Source organism: Lissotriton vulgaris, chromosome 1_1 (genome assembly GCF_964263255.1).
Source record: "Lissotriton vulgaris chromosome 1_1, aLisVul1.2, whole genome shotgun sequence".
Lineage (NCBI taxonomy): Eukaryota > Metazoa > Chordata > Amphibia > Caudata > Salamandridae > Lissotriton > Lissotriton vulgaris.
The window spans coordinates 62,962,992-62,977,200 of NC_141685.1; the positions used below are offsets into that span (position 1 = coordinate 62,962,992).

Here is a 14,209-nt window from a genome sequence, read left to right on the forward strand (position 1 = left end):
GTGATGGCCGAGAGGTCCTGGAATAAGGCCACCGAGTGGCCTCGGAAGGTGAGATGCTGCTTCTGGCGTGCCTCCTTCAGGTTACGTTCTTTCAGCGGGAAATCGGGGAGGAAGGCCAGAACGTCTGGTGGAGGGGCAGGGCCCCGTCTGTTCGGCCCCACTCTGTGTGCTCGGTCAATGCGGACCTCAAAGTCGGCTGGTTCCCCAAGGATCTCCCTGAAGAGCTCTTGTAGGTAGCATGTCACGCTGTTCCCCTCGGCTTTTAATGGAATTCCCCGCACGCGGATGTTGTTCCTCCGGGAACGGTTTTCGAGGTCCTCCGCGTGCGCCTGAAGGTCTACCTGTTCTTCTCGGAGCTGGAGCACCTCTTGCCGCAAGAATTCAACTTATTCGCTGCGAGCTTGGTCTGTGGTCTCCACTGCCTCCACCCGTTCACCCAGGCTGTCCACGTATCTGCGCAATTCTCGTTGTTCCCCGGCCAGATCCTGTTTCAGGGCCGTAAAGTCGTCCCGCAGGGTATTGACTAGAGTTTCCAGGAATGCCTTCGTGATTGGGGCGCTACCATCATCCTGCGGTGTAGCGGTGGCCTGGGTGGTAGGCGATGGGGGTGTGCGGGCATTATCTCCTTTCGTGGCGGTCTTGGCTAGCATGTCCGGTATTGTGCGGCCTGCTCTGCGACTTGTGTTTGCCATAACCCCAGTCACCGGGGTGGATCAGGAGGGCTCCAAAGGCAGAGAGTTTCCCAGAGTCTCACTGAGTGAAGCTGGGTGCAAGTGGGTGCAGAGGTGACGCTTTGGGGGGACTACGTCAGCCAGTCCAGGATGGTGCTGTGCAGCGGGTTAGGGCCCGAGGTATCTTCCACTCACCGCCCAGTCCGGTGTTCCTTGGGGTGCTGCGTGCGGCTGCAGGCAATGGGGGCCGGTGGGGTGGTTCTATCGGTGCTTGAGTGTCCCCCTCTCCTATGGTGTAGGCCTCTCCGGGTGTCTGGGTCTCGTCTTTTATTCCTTGCGCAGTCGGGCCAGGTCCGGCAGGGTCAGCCCAGTGGCAGCGGGACACCGGCAAGGCTTGGCTCAGCTCAGCGATGGTAGGGTCCTCGGCAAGGCGTAGTTCGCTTAGGCGCCCTGAGCTTATTCCCTGTGATTGCCACTGTGTGGGTCCGAGGCCGCAGGCTCCGAGGTCCGGTCAACCGCTCTCAATACGCCGCTTTGGGCTGCTTAGGGTCAAGCTCCCAAGGCCGTGCCTCCTGCGGTATTGGGGGTGCGCCAAGGCGCCGCTGCACTGACCTGAGCTGGGGGGCCAGGGAAGTGTGGGCCTGACTTCATCAGGACCGGGTCTGATAGCCCATCGGGGCGTCGCTGGGCCGGGAGTCACTGCCAGCCGTAGGCTAGTGGTGCGATGCCAGTGTACAGGTGTAGGCCCGTCTGTGCGCTCGGGTACAGCTGGAGGCCGCCTGGCCGGCTATGTTCTCCCGCCTCCCGACTAGGCCTGGCGCCGGGGTCTCAATTGGCCCCTATCTGCCAGGAGGGACCCCTCGTCTGTGTCTGGGCGCGGGTCCTTGCGTCGGTGCAATCTGCGGGCTGTGTCCGCCAAGGGATGCTGCGTGGGGGGCTCCGGTTCGGCACTCACCTGGGGTCGAGTCCCACAGATGTCCAGGCTAGGCCCAACGCCGGGGCCTCAGGTAGTGGAGGCCGGCCGGGGCCGTAGGTGGTGCTCGGGCCCGCTGTACCCGTCGATCGCCCAGGTTTGGCCTCCCGCTGCACCGGCGGTCCAGTTGCCCCTTAAGGTCCCCGGCAAGACAGGATCCCACTCCAGCGGATCATTGCCAGGCCGCGGGCTCCGCTGGGCATTGCGCCGGTCCCGCAGGTCTTGGCTTCTACGGTGTGAAGGCACCCGCCGCCGTTGCAGAAGTCGGCGAAAAGTGCGTTGCTTTGTGGCCCAGCCCTGTCGCGGCGGCATGGAGGAGTTTCAGGGGGATTTCCCAGCTATTACTCGGGATTTTTCGGGGTTAGGGCCGGGGCCGGGGAGCCACGCGAAACACCTCCGCTCAAGCCGCCATCTTAGCCATCCTCTTCCGAAACCTCCTCATTAGCCCCATAGTCAAAAGGCTCAACAGAAAGATTTGGAGATGGTTGAAATGGCAATAGATCCAAAGAAGAGTTCCTACGTTGACATTGAAGTAGGGAAACATCCGTCGTTCCTGAAGGCGGCAAAAGTGTTGCTAAAGATTTCAAGGGGACTAGAGACATCAAAGCTCAGCGGTCGACGACGAATAGCGTGGTTGAAGTTCCGTAAGGAAAGGCGTCTGTGCTGTCAACGCGGCAACCGTCGATGAGGCAGGTGGAGCCTTGAGAGCCATCGACCGTCTCATCAGCGAGGAGGCATCCGTCGATGACTGACTGGAGACAGACCTCTTTTATGTCAACGACGAAGTGAGGCAGGTGGCAGATGAGCGAGGCTTCACCGACACCATGACAAACGTCGACGGAGAGGACGCTGACGACATAATCATTGTAGGTTGAGGAGAAGAGAAGGTGGAAGTCGTCGTAGTAGAAGTGGCGATGGAAGTCATTGTCGACGAGGAACTCAATTTTTAGGCAAATTTGTTGCAGGAATAGACTAAGACGTCTGAGACTTAGAGGCAGATCTTGGAGGCGTAGAGGGCATAAGTAGTAGAAGGAGCAGGTGCCCTTTTTGAGGAGGAAGTCTGGCCTTCATGAGTAGAGGTGTGGTGTTTCTTGAGCATCTTAACCTTAGCAGATACCGTCTCCGCCTCACAAGCCCTCTTCTTAGAGATGACAGTCCCGAGACAGGACTCACTCTCAACATCTGATAAGGGATTATCCTTGGTCTTGAGTTTCTGTAACCACAGAAGTAGACGTCCCTCTCTGTCTCTTAAAGTCTTTTGATGAAAAGTCCTGCAGATTTTACAAACTCTCACCTGATGTTCAGGGTGGAGGCAGTAGATACACTTTTTGTGGGGTCTTCGGAATGACGCCGAAATTTCCCACAAGACTCACAGTGTCTGATGAGTGACCGCTTTGTAGTAGACAAAGCAGTGAAGATATTCTGAAGAGTTTCTGAAGAGAAATGGTAGAGGTACTGAGCAGAGCTCAGGGAGACTCCCTTCACACGACGTGCGGTAGAAAATCTGAGAGCCTGAGCCTCTGAGGAGAAGGTTCCAGAGGGTGCTGTCGCCGGATTGGCTGGAGTTTGTACCATATCTAATGACTTGGACAAGTTATTAAAGTGGCAACTGCCCATTGTCTGTATCTACTCGGGTCCAGAGATATATCCGCATTCAGGATCTTAGGTCTTCACATTTGAATCCCCTAGCTACTCCGTCCTTTAAACGCTAGAAATTGGGGGGACTAAGATTTGCGGTCCTGGCCCCTCAATTTTGGAATACTCTCCCTCAGGACATTAGATTGATGATATCATATCCTCAGTTTTGGAAACTCTTAAAGACCTGCCTCTTTCGCCAGGCTTATGAATGAATCACTTAGCGGCAGGACTCCCTTGTCCACAGCGCCATGAAACCTTGTGGTGTGCCAGCGCTTTATAAGTATTTTTAACATAACGTAACATTTAACATCGTCTAAATGGGACAACCTGGAAAGTCCATCTGCATTGGCACTCCCAGGTCTCTGTTTCACCTCAAAGTATATTCCCTGTAGGGAGATGGACTACTTTAGCCATGAGGGATTTTCACCTTTCATTTGCATTAACCATCGGAGAGGCCTGTGGTCTGTTTGAACTAGGGAGTGAGAGCCAAACAGGTTTGACCTAAACTTCTCAAGGGACCAAACCACAGCAAAGGCGTCCATCTAAATGGCAGTTCAATGCCGCTCCCTGGGGATTTGCCTTCTACCGATGAAAGCCAGTGGCTGATCTTCACCCTGGTCATGTCTTTGGGATAGCACTGCTCCTATACCATGTTCAGAGGCATCAGTCTGCACAATGAATTGCTTGACATAATCTGCAGCTTTCAGAACAGCTGCAGAGCACATCGCTTCCTTCAGCGTGTCAAGAGCCTTTAGACAGCTCACAGTCCAGTTCACAATTTGTGGGCATTCTTTTGGAAATCAGTTCTGTGAGGGGTGCCACAATGGTGCCATAATCCCTCACAAACCTCCTATAGTGCCAGGGAAGCCAAAGAAGGCCCTCACTTGAGTCTGGGTCGTTGGAGCCGCCCAGTCCAGAATGGTCTAGATCTTGGGTTGTAAGGGTTGAACCTGGCATGCACTAACAAGGTGACCCAAGTATGCAACCTTTCCCTGCCCTATCTGGCACTTGCATGTCTTGATAATGAGGCCTGCACTTCTCAGAGCCTCCAGTACTTTTCTAAGGTGGATCAGATGATCCTGCCAGGTGGAGCTAAAGACAGCAATAGTGTGTAGAAATGCTGCACTCAAGGATTCCAATACAGCAAAGGGCTTAGTTCACCAACCTTTGAAAAGTGGCAGATGCATTTTTTTTTTTAAAAAAAGGGCATTACAGTGAACTGATAAGACCCATCTGGGGTTAAAAATGCAGATATTTATTTAGCTCCTGGAGTCAGACCTATCTGCCAGTACTCTGATGTGAGATCGAACATACTCAGATACTTGGCTGCTCCCAACCTGTCAATAAGTTAATCTGCCCATGGAGTTTGGTATTCATCGCTTTTGGTCACAGCATTCATGCCCCAATAGTCCACACAAAACCTCATTTCTTTCTGACCATCCTGGCTATGAGGCTTGGGGATTAAGACAACTGGGCAGGTCCAGGGGCTCTCAGAAGGCTTTAGAACTCCCAATTTCAGCATCATGCTTACTTCTGCTTTGATGCTCTCTTTCACATGTTCAGTCGGCCTCTATGTTTTATTCTCGACAGGTTGTCTTTCATCAGAACCTACAGCATGGATACACCAGCTAGTCTAGCGAGAGGTCAAAAAGAAGAGCTCAGCAAACTGATTTAGGACTTGCCTGCAATCAGCCTCCTGATGGGCAGGTAGGGTGTCTGACAAGACCACACCTTCCACTGACCCATCTTTTGGATTGTTGGACAGGTCAGGGGCAGGTTCACTCTTTGCTTCCTGATCCTCATCTGGAACCATGAGCATGGTCACATCTGCCATGTCATAGTAGGGTGTAAGGCGGTTGACATGGACAACCCTCTTATGATTCCTGTCTGAGCCAGGGTCTACCAGGTAGGTGACCGCCCCTTTTCTTTCTAGGATAGGGTAGGGTCCACTTTACTTATCTAGCAGAGCCCTAGGAGCCACAGGCCCCAAAACCCACACCATCTGCCCTGGCTGGAACTCAACCATAGCAGCCTTTTGGCATCACCAGAGCTTCTGGAGCTCTAGGCTGGCCGCAACGTTTTTGCTTGCTTTTTCCACGTACTCATACATCCTGGAGCAAAAGCCAAGCACATAGTCCACTATATTTGCTAAGGTTCAACAAGAGGTTTCTCCAATCCCTCCTTCACAAGGCACAGTGGTCCCGACAGGAAACCCAAACAGAAGCTAAAATAAGGAGGACCCCACTCCCTTCTGTGGCCCTTCCCAATAGGCAAAAGGCAGGCATGGAAGTAAGACATCCCATCTTCTTTTGAGTTTTTCAGGAAGTCCACCGATCATGCCCTTCATGGTCTTGTTAAATCTTTCAACAAGGCCATTACACATAGCAGAGTGGCTTTGGCCACACTGACCAGGAATTATGCAGCGGGGGATTGGAGGTCCCACATTTGGACCCCTAATATTATGCCGTTCAACTGCAACACGCAGCTCGATGGCTCAACACAGGCCCTAGTTGGGAAATGCGGCTCTTGGTGGGAATGGTGGATGCTGGTTGTCTTCCAGGGCTGTTAATGGAGGAATCAGGTACACCGAGAGAGACTTCATATATTGTGCGACAGACGGCCAGAGTATGGCATTGGTTTGTAGTGAGAGAACTTAAGTGCGCACCATTCCATAGGGAGCTCCCAATCTGGACATTGAAACCAATCAGGCAGATAGCACTCAGTATGTCCTTCCAGGCATGGAGGAAGGGGGCTGCGAGCAATAGGGTGAATTGTACCCACATGAGACTTATCGCCTGTAAACATACCCGCTAAGAGTTTGGTCTAAGCCATGGGCAATTTTAACAACATGTGGTGCTTGGCACACCTGTCCATGCTATGCGACAGCTCTGCCGCATACTCAAACCCTTGAGATACTGCTAGCGTATGGAACGTGTAGACACCTAACTATGCATCTTTACAGAACAACGTGATCAGATACAGTAGACAGTGGATGTATGACATTACAACGCATGCATTTACAACGCATGCCATCACAACGCAACCATTACAACGCAATCCATTACATTGCATGCCATTACAACGCAGGCGCTATTACAACGCATGCCATTACAATATAAGTATTTGGTAAGTATTTCATTTTAATAATATTAATTTATTTTAAAATTATGTTTGATAAAAGTCATATTTTATTTATATTCATATTTTTAATTTAAAAATTATATTTTAATTTACTATTCTTACTCCAGAGGGGTGTAATAGTAGGGTAAGTATTTGATAGTGTAGGGGTTAAAATTACTATTCTAACTCCAGGGGGGTGTAATAGTAGGGTAAGTGTTGGATAGGGGTTTAAATTACTATTCTAACTCCAGGGGGGTGTAATAGTAGGGTAAGTGTTGAATAGTGTAGGGGTTAAAATTACTATTTTAACACCAGGGGGGTGTAATAGTAGGGTAAGTGTTGGATAATGTAGGGGTTAAAATTGTAATTTAAAAAATATTAAATATATTTAAAATGTTATAATTATTTTAAATTAATTATTTCTTAAAACCCCAAAAAATTACATTAATATTAAAAATATTTTAAAAAAAATAAAATTATTTTATTAAATTAAAAGAAATTAAAATTAAATATTAATATTAATAAAATTAAATACTTACCTATACTTACGTTGTAATGACATGCGTTGTAATAGCACCTGCGTGTAATTGCATGCGTTGTAATGGCATGCGTTGTAATGGCACCTGCATTGTAATGGTTGCGTTGTGATGGTAATGCGTAGTAAAAGTTGCGTTGTTATGTCTGTTTCCCGTAGACAGTACACACGGGCCCGAGAGGCCTGTAATTTAGACTTTAACATTCCAATGGAAGATCAAGACTGGCAGAGGGCCTGTGAACTAATACGCATGGTTTCTAGTAATGCCCATTTTCGACTGATACATTATAATTTTCTGCAAAGAACCTACTTAACGCCACAAGACCCTCATCGAATGGTCGGGTCTTGCCCAGATATATGCTTGCGCTGCAACACTGTGGGGGCCGATTTCTTACATTAACCATGGTCCTGCGATGAAATACACTCCTTCTGGCAACTAGCTGTCGAAGAAATAATGCATGCAACAAAACTAAGTATTGAGCTGATACCCAAATGCTGTTTATTAGGCCTCTTTAGATGCCAGAAGGGCGCAAGAAGACCTATAAATGTGGTCAGTCGCCTATGGTACTGGCATGACGTAGAATTGCAATCACATGGCTGCCCCAGCATGCCCCAACTATTGCGCTCTGGCATAGAGATGGGCCTCTTCTTCTACGGCAGACGCTTCTATCTCGTCATGTCAAATTCTTTCCCGAAGATATCCAGAGTGTGTTGAATGCTTTGACGCTGTCTCTCTCATCATCGAGTCTGATGATCGGGTAGAGTCCTCTTGGACCGAAATGACTTACAAGCACGCAGTCTTCCTCCTTGTGCTCCGGAGAGAGGCACAAGTTACAAACTTGATGTAGGTCGGTGCGAGGGTACTTGGCGTGGCATCCAGGACAGAAATGGAATGGAGTCCGTTCCATTTGCAGATGGCTGGCCCTATGCAGCACGCCAGACGGTTGCCCACGAGGGTTTCTATCAAAATTTGAGAGTTTGCCGATCAATTTGAAATGCGGAGAACACGGAAACGCGTACTGAAACAATACCGTTGAGGGTAGAGTGGACTGAGCACTCAGGGGAACCCGAAGAGCGGTGTTGGAGCGCAGCAATATGCATCCGAACCCGTTTGGGGTCAAAAACAATCTAACAATGGAGTTGATGCCCATGCACACTATCACCGAAAGGAGGAGTCACCTTACCTCGTGACTGGAAAGACACCAGGGACCGGAGTTGGCTAGAAGCATTGACGACCTTTGGTATTGATTAAATGTAGGATTCCAGGTCACAGGAGGCACTGCTGAATACAGCTGGATAGCAGCAGTGGTGGCCTCTAGGAAGAAGGAATTGAGAAAGCATAACTGGATATACTGGTTTCCTTAACCCCTTCCACGCTGATGACGAGCTGGGCTCGTCATGGTGTAGCCTCCTCGCACGCTGATGACGAGCCCAGCTCGTCATGTTACATGCGTTTTTTAAAATCTCAGCATACGACCAGAATAACAATAGTGCGCATGAGGTTAATACCGATAATTGGTTACACATGAATGCCACAACGTGCATTGATATATTACATTACCAAATTACAATATTCTTATATTAATTTGATGTGTCTGTTCGCCTTAATATACCTGCAAAGTTATATGATTCTATTAGGGCCCAGAACCATTTTATTTAGTGATGTCCATCGGCACACTTTCCTGTATCTTGCAGTAAATTGAATATTGACAAACAGGAGTGTTATTTCCAGAAACAGTGAATTCTGCAGCTTGTCTGTGTATCTTTTATCTGCACCTCACGGACTCCTCACATTGCTCTCGAGAGAAGATCCTGCCTCCTACTCATTAGTGTCGTTTCAGTAACTGTTTCTATCATGTGTCCATGTTTCTTTGACTTGTATTCGGAGAAAAGTGTATAAAAATGCATTGTGTAGCATTAGCATTATATACTCCAACTTCCTTTAGGGTGGATGCTCTCGTCCATTGCACAGACAATTGTCACTTGTTAGTTTGCTTGGCCTTTTGCTATTTTTGCATTAAATGTATGATAGATGTGTTGGCCTCCAGGTGTGTTGTGTATTATTTTACATAGCACAAGAGATGCTGAGGAAAATGCCAGTCCAGTATACACATTCTTCATATAAATCAACTCACAGTATACTGTTCTGGAGGTTCAGTCCCACAGACATTATCTCTAACTGAACGCAGGCACCCTAGGAACCATGTGCTTTTCAAACCAGTTGCCCTCTGATGCGGCGTCCTCGCTATTGGATAAGTCAGTATGTCCTGAATTTTATGAGGGTTACCGTATCTAGTGCACTCTGTTAAACAGCGCTCACCTGTGGTAGTAAGATGTTAATAGGCACCTTATCACCTATGCACGGTGCAGGGCTTTGAGTTACAGAGCTCGTCACGCTGTGGAGAAGATTAGGTCACATTTACCCATTTTCCCATATTTGGTCCTGATGAAATGCCAACAGATTGCTCCATGACTACAGAAGGCATGAAAAAAATTGACCTGAAGTGTAGACCCCAGCTTACCAGCAGGTCCATAGGTGATCAACACTTTCACACAGTGATAGTGGTCATTAGTTCCTCAATTTCTCTGCCACCGTTTTTGATCTCAACATGGACCAGGAAGATCACATTAACTATATTGTAGCAAATGGTCAATAGTTGATCTTATATTCAGACTTTCACCAATCTCACATCTTATGACACAACATCCTCTGTCCTACTATGCTCATCCGGCGTACTTAATAAAAGATCTCCGACAAAGTGCGCTCTTGTGGTGCCCACCAGGCAGTGTAGCGCCGGCCTGGTGAGGAGTATAGCCCAATGATGAAGCATGTCACTTTCAGGTGATTGAACGCAACTTGTCTTAAAAGCACATGCTTCCTAGGGTGACTGCGTTCAGTTACAGATAATGTTTCTGAGACTGAACCTCCGGAACAGTATACTGTGATTTGATTGTGTTTTATTTTAACAAATGTACATAGCAGATATTGGTGCTTGCTTGTTTCACAAAAATGACCCGATACCTGCCTCGGAGCGCACTCCTTACAGATGAGAATGGGGTTATCATGTTGCTGCTACAAGCTCCTTACCTGTGCGAGTTATCGGGAATGATGCAGGGGCAGACCCAAATCAGCCACACATGGAGATCAATGACAAATACTGAAGAATTAACAGAGCTTCCAAGCTGGTGACCATTACGTATTTGACCTTGAAAATAAAAGACACATTTTTAGTATTCTGGTGACTCATGACCATAAAAAACAAAGATTATAAATTCAATATTGTGTCAAATACTTAAAAAATGGAACTGGATGTGCTGAATCGGATGTTGTCCCAGGTCATGCGTGACACCTTCCACCACTATTGCTTATGGGACTTGTAGTTTTGTTTTTCTCCATACAAGGATGGTCTCTAAAGTCCCAGTGTTCTACGCGATGTTGGTCAAAATCAGAGGCCTGACGGAGGATGAAGCATGACACTGCTCTGCTTAGCAGTGAGATGACTGACAGTTCCCAGCCCTTCCATTCTTTGACCTACAGAGGCTCGTTGGCCGTTCATATTTTTTTGCAACAACAAAGAAACTTTTATTGCAGCTCATGTCAACGGAAGAGATAAAACCACTGGGCGTGTTTGTCAAATGTCAAATGTCAAATGCTTTTATATAGCGCACTTATCACCAAAAGAGGTCTCAAGGCGCTTTGCAGAAGAAAGGCATTGACCTAACAGAGTTGAGATACATCACAGTGAAACTTTATTTGGGAAAGAGCCACGCCTTTAAACCCCTTCGAAACTCCAAATAATTGGAGAGGGACAGAAGATGATTAGGTAACTTATTCCATAGTTGGAGGGCCACATATGAAAAGGATCGGCATCCATTCCTGGACGTCCGGACTCTAGGTTGAGACAGCAAGAACTTTGAGCTGGAGCGAAGGTCTCTGGACGGAGTGTACCACACTAATTTTTTTGCTAAGTAAGAAGGGTCGATGCTGTGAAGGAGTTTATGGGTTAAACTCAAGATTTTTAAATGGCATCTTTGGCGCTCAGGTAACCAGTGCAGTTTTTTAGGAATGGGTTTAGAGGCAGACCTAGGAGGCAATCCCAGCATAGCCTCGCGGCCGTGTTCTGGATGGTTTGTAGCTTAGACAGCAGATTCTCATTTATGGAGGCAAACATGGCATTTCCATAATCAAGCCTGCTGACGATCAATCCCTAGACCAGGGGCTTTCTGGCTTCAGGTGGGAGCCATTTAAAGATTTTACGCAGTTGGCGAAGTATTCCAAAACAAGCCCCAACAATCTGGTTGACGTGAACTTTCATAGAAAGAGCACCGTCAAGCATGATCCCTAAGTCTCTTACGGCTTCTTTAGGCTCAGGGCAGGGCCCTAGATCATGAGGCCACCAGTCCTGAGACCAGAAGGTCTTGGCCTTGCCGAATAGCAAAATTTCGGTCTTACTGCAGTTGAGTTGAAGTTTGTTTTCACTCATCCAACTATTAATGTGAATCATACATTGTTTAAAACTAGTACAGGTTTCCTGGGAATTGGATCTACAGGTGATAAGTACCTGAGTATCGTCTGCGTAAGACACCGTAGTGAAGCCATAAGATTTTATAATGTGGGCCAGAGGGCAGAGATAAAGGTTAAATAATAAGGGACTAAGGATCGAACCCTGCGGGACCCCCACAGAAAGAGGGATAGTGGCGGATGCATGAGAGTTCATCCTGATATAAGAGTAACGAACCTTGAGATAGTCCGCGAACCAGGCCAAAGCATTGCCTCTGACACCAACCTCCCACAGCCGATGTTTCAGAATGGCAGAATATTTCTGAGTCTGCCACAGTACACAGGAGCATTTTTTCTCTACAGCAACAAATCATGTATGTGCCCTGTAGAAAGCACGTTTGAATGAAACATTGAATGCATTGCGGCCAAAAATCCATGCAACAACATAGAGTGCAAGATAACTTGTGGTATTATTCCAGCAGAACGAAATGCCATTCCTAATGTGTACGTCATTTTAAAGACAAACCCAGGAAAATGTATGGTCAGTGTTTTTCTTCTGCCTTTTAAAAGACAATCTCCATTAATGTGTCAGGAAATAAAATACTATGAGAAATCCTACTCTATGGCAGGGTGCTGCCAGCCACTATATTGCAGGTTACTTCGAACATAATCTGATTGATACATACATACTCCAGGGTGCTGCCAGCTATCGGGTCTGCACACAGCAGACTGGAGCCACTCAGGAAGGAGGTAAGCTCTTCATTTCATCTTAAGTCCTTAGGTTACATTCACAGCCTGATGGGTCCGGAGAACTTTATCCTCACTCTAACTGTGACGAGCAGATGGACTTAGCCCATCATAGGCTGTGTTGTGTGCTGGGTGATGCCTGGCATCTTATTATCGTTGACGGGAGGATGAAGCTCTGATAGGAGCTACTACAAGAAGAGCAGAGAAACAGGACCACAGATAGCCACGGAGTGACAACTGCCCAGATGCTGAAGAGAGAACTCTTGAACAGCAAACCTCCTACACCCTAGAGATTCCCCAGGATAAGCAAATGATGGTAATGAAATGTAAACTGCAGCATTAAGGTCACACACTACAACATCATTCCCATTAAACCAAAGGTGACAGCCTACAAGAAAAAACTAAACAAAAAGCAACAAAACTAGAAAATGCATTTCCAAATGCTTCAAAAGAGAAACAGTTAATACAAATGAACAATATTAAATTTTGTTGGTACCTTAGTAATGTGCTTACTTCTTGGCTTCACTCCATCTGCAGCAATAACGCTCTGAAAGGAGAAATTACTGCTGTGAGTCTCAGAGTCTTCAGTATTACTGGTCTCAGTCACGAAGACTGTGGTGTCGGAAGACAACTTTCTCTTACTTGGCTTTATAGTTCCACCAGCCACGCCATCGCTTTTAGCAGACACGCTACTGTCAGCAGCATCACAACTTCAGGCAGACATGCAATGCGGATCTCACCACTCACATTGGGTGAACACTCATCTCTGCTACATACATGCACTCTGTTCTCAAATTTGCTTGGGGCTGTCAAAATGCAAAGAGCTGCAATATATTCGCCACACTTTCCTGACTACCTTGTTTTTAAAAGTTGTGACATTCAAGTGTGATTCTTGGTTCGTCTACAAGCTGAATTTTTTTAGAGGTTCTATTGCCACACAATACTCGTCCCATATTCCAGTTTGTCCACAGGGGGTTTCAACCCTGGTAGGTTATCAACTGCCTGTTTTGCAGATAATTTCAGATAGTTTCTGTAAGAAACCGAATTATTATTTGCGGTAGATGAGGAACAATCACAACTGTTGTCAGAGTGAACTTTCAAAGCCATTCAATTAACCTAGGTTCAACCCCCTGGTACCTAAGCACCGAACAGGCAGGCTTAACTTAAGGTAATATGTCAAACATTTATGCAGAAACAAAACAAGTAAAAGTCAAAATGCAAAACAATAAAAAACCCAAACCAAAATAGAAAAATAAAGTAAAATGTATTGAACAAAATGACACTAAAATGACAATATCCAATAAGGGGAATTAGATATGAACTGTAACGCTGTAAGAATCACAAGGTGCCAATGGATGAGGGGCCCGGGCATGGATTAGTCTCTCTGGAGCTGACTGCCAAGTCAGAGGAAACCGGAGGCCATGGCCTGTGTTAGAAATGGGATCCCTGGTTGGCCAGGGCTTGCGCCAAAGTCAGTCAGAGACCACCACTCCTAAGTCAGGGCAAGGGTGTTACACGCCAAGATAACCCCTGCTCACGCTCTAGGTAACGTGGCGCGAGCAGCATGGCTAAACTTGGAGGCGATGTGAGTTAAGTATTTGCGCACGCACCCCAGCAACAACACCCAAGGCCCACCACAAAGGAAACTCCACACAAGGTTATATATAAAAATACTGGAAAACAAAATTTGTGGAGGGTCGAGGGGAATATTTAACGACCTGTCTGCTCAATCCCCTATCTATAAGATACAAAACACAAAACAGAGCAGACCAGGTCTGGAGATGGTGTGTGACTATATCAGTGTCCGTGAAACAGTAGGATACACGTGTGTACACAGATGCTATTGGAAACAGAATGTAATTCAAAACTCAATGTTATTGAACATAAGAGCTAGATCAGTTCCCATCAGCCCACCCTCATGGTGGAGTTCACGTCATGTGGGAATTACTACTCGTACCTCTGTTTTGTGTTTTGTATATATAAAAATAGCCTTTGTATTATACCAAAACACATTAGATAAAACA

At 47.0% G+C, this 14,209-nt stretch overlaps 1 protein-coding gene across 2 annotated transcripts in view; it reads right to left on the reverse strand.

Annotated features, from left to right (window-relative positions):
* Positions 1 to 14,209, reverse strand: part of LOC147737284 (uncharacterized) — a 1,685,245-nt gene that overhangs the window by 66,188 nt on the left and 1,604,848 nt on the right. Inside the window, exons 2-3 of one of the 2 annotated variants that reach the window (XM_086925019.1) lie at positions 12,682 to 12,732; positions 10,026 to 10,143 (exon numbers count right to left, since the gene is read on the reverse strand). The exons of the other annotated variant lie outside the window; for it this stretch is intronic. The gene's annotated coding sequence lies outside the window, so the exon portion shown is untranslated. The remainder of the gene's footprint in view (positions 1 to 10,025; positions 10,144 to 12,681; positions 12,733 to 14,209) is intronic. 2 annotated transcript variants of the gene reach the window in all.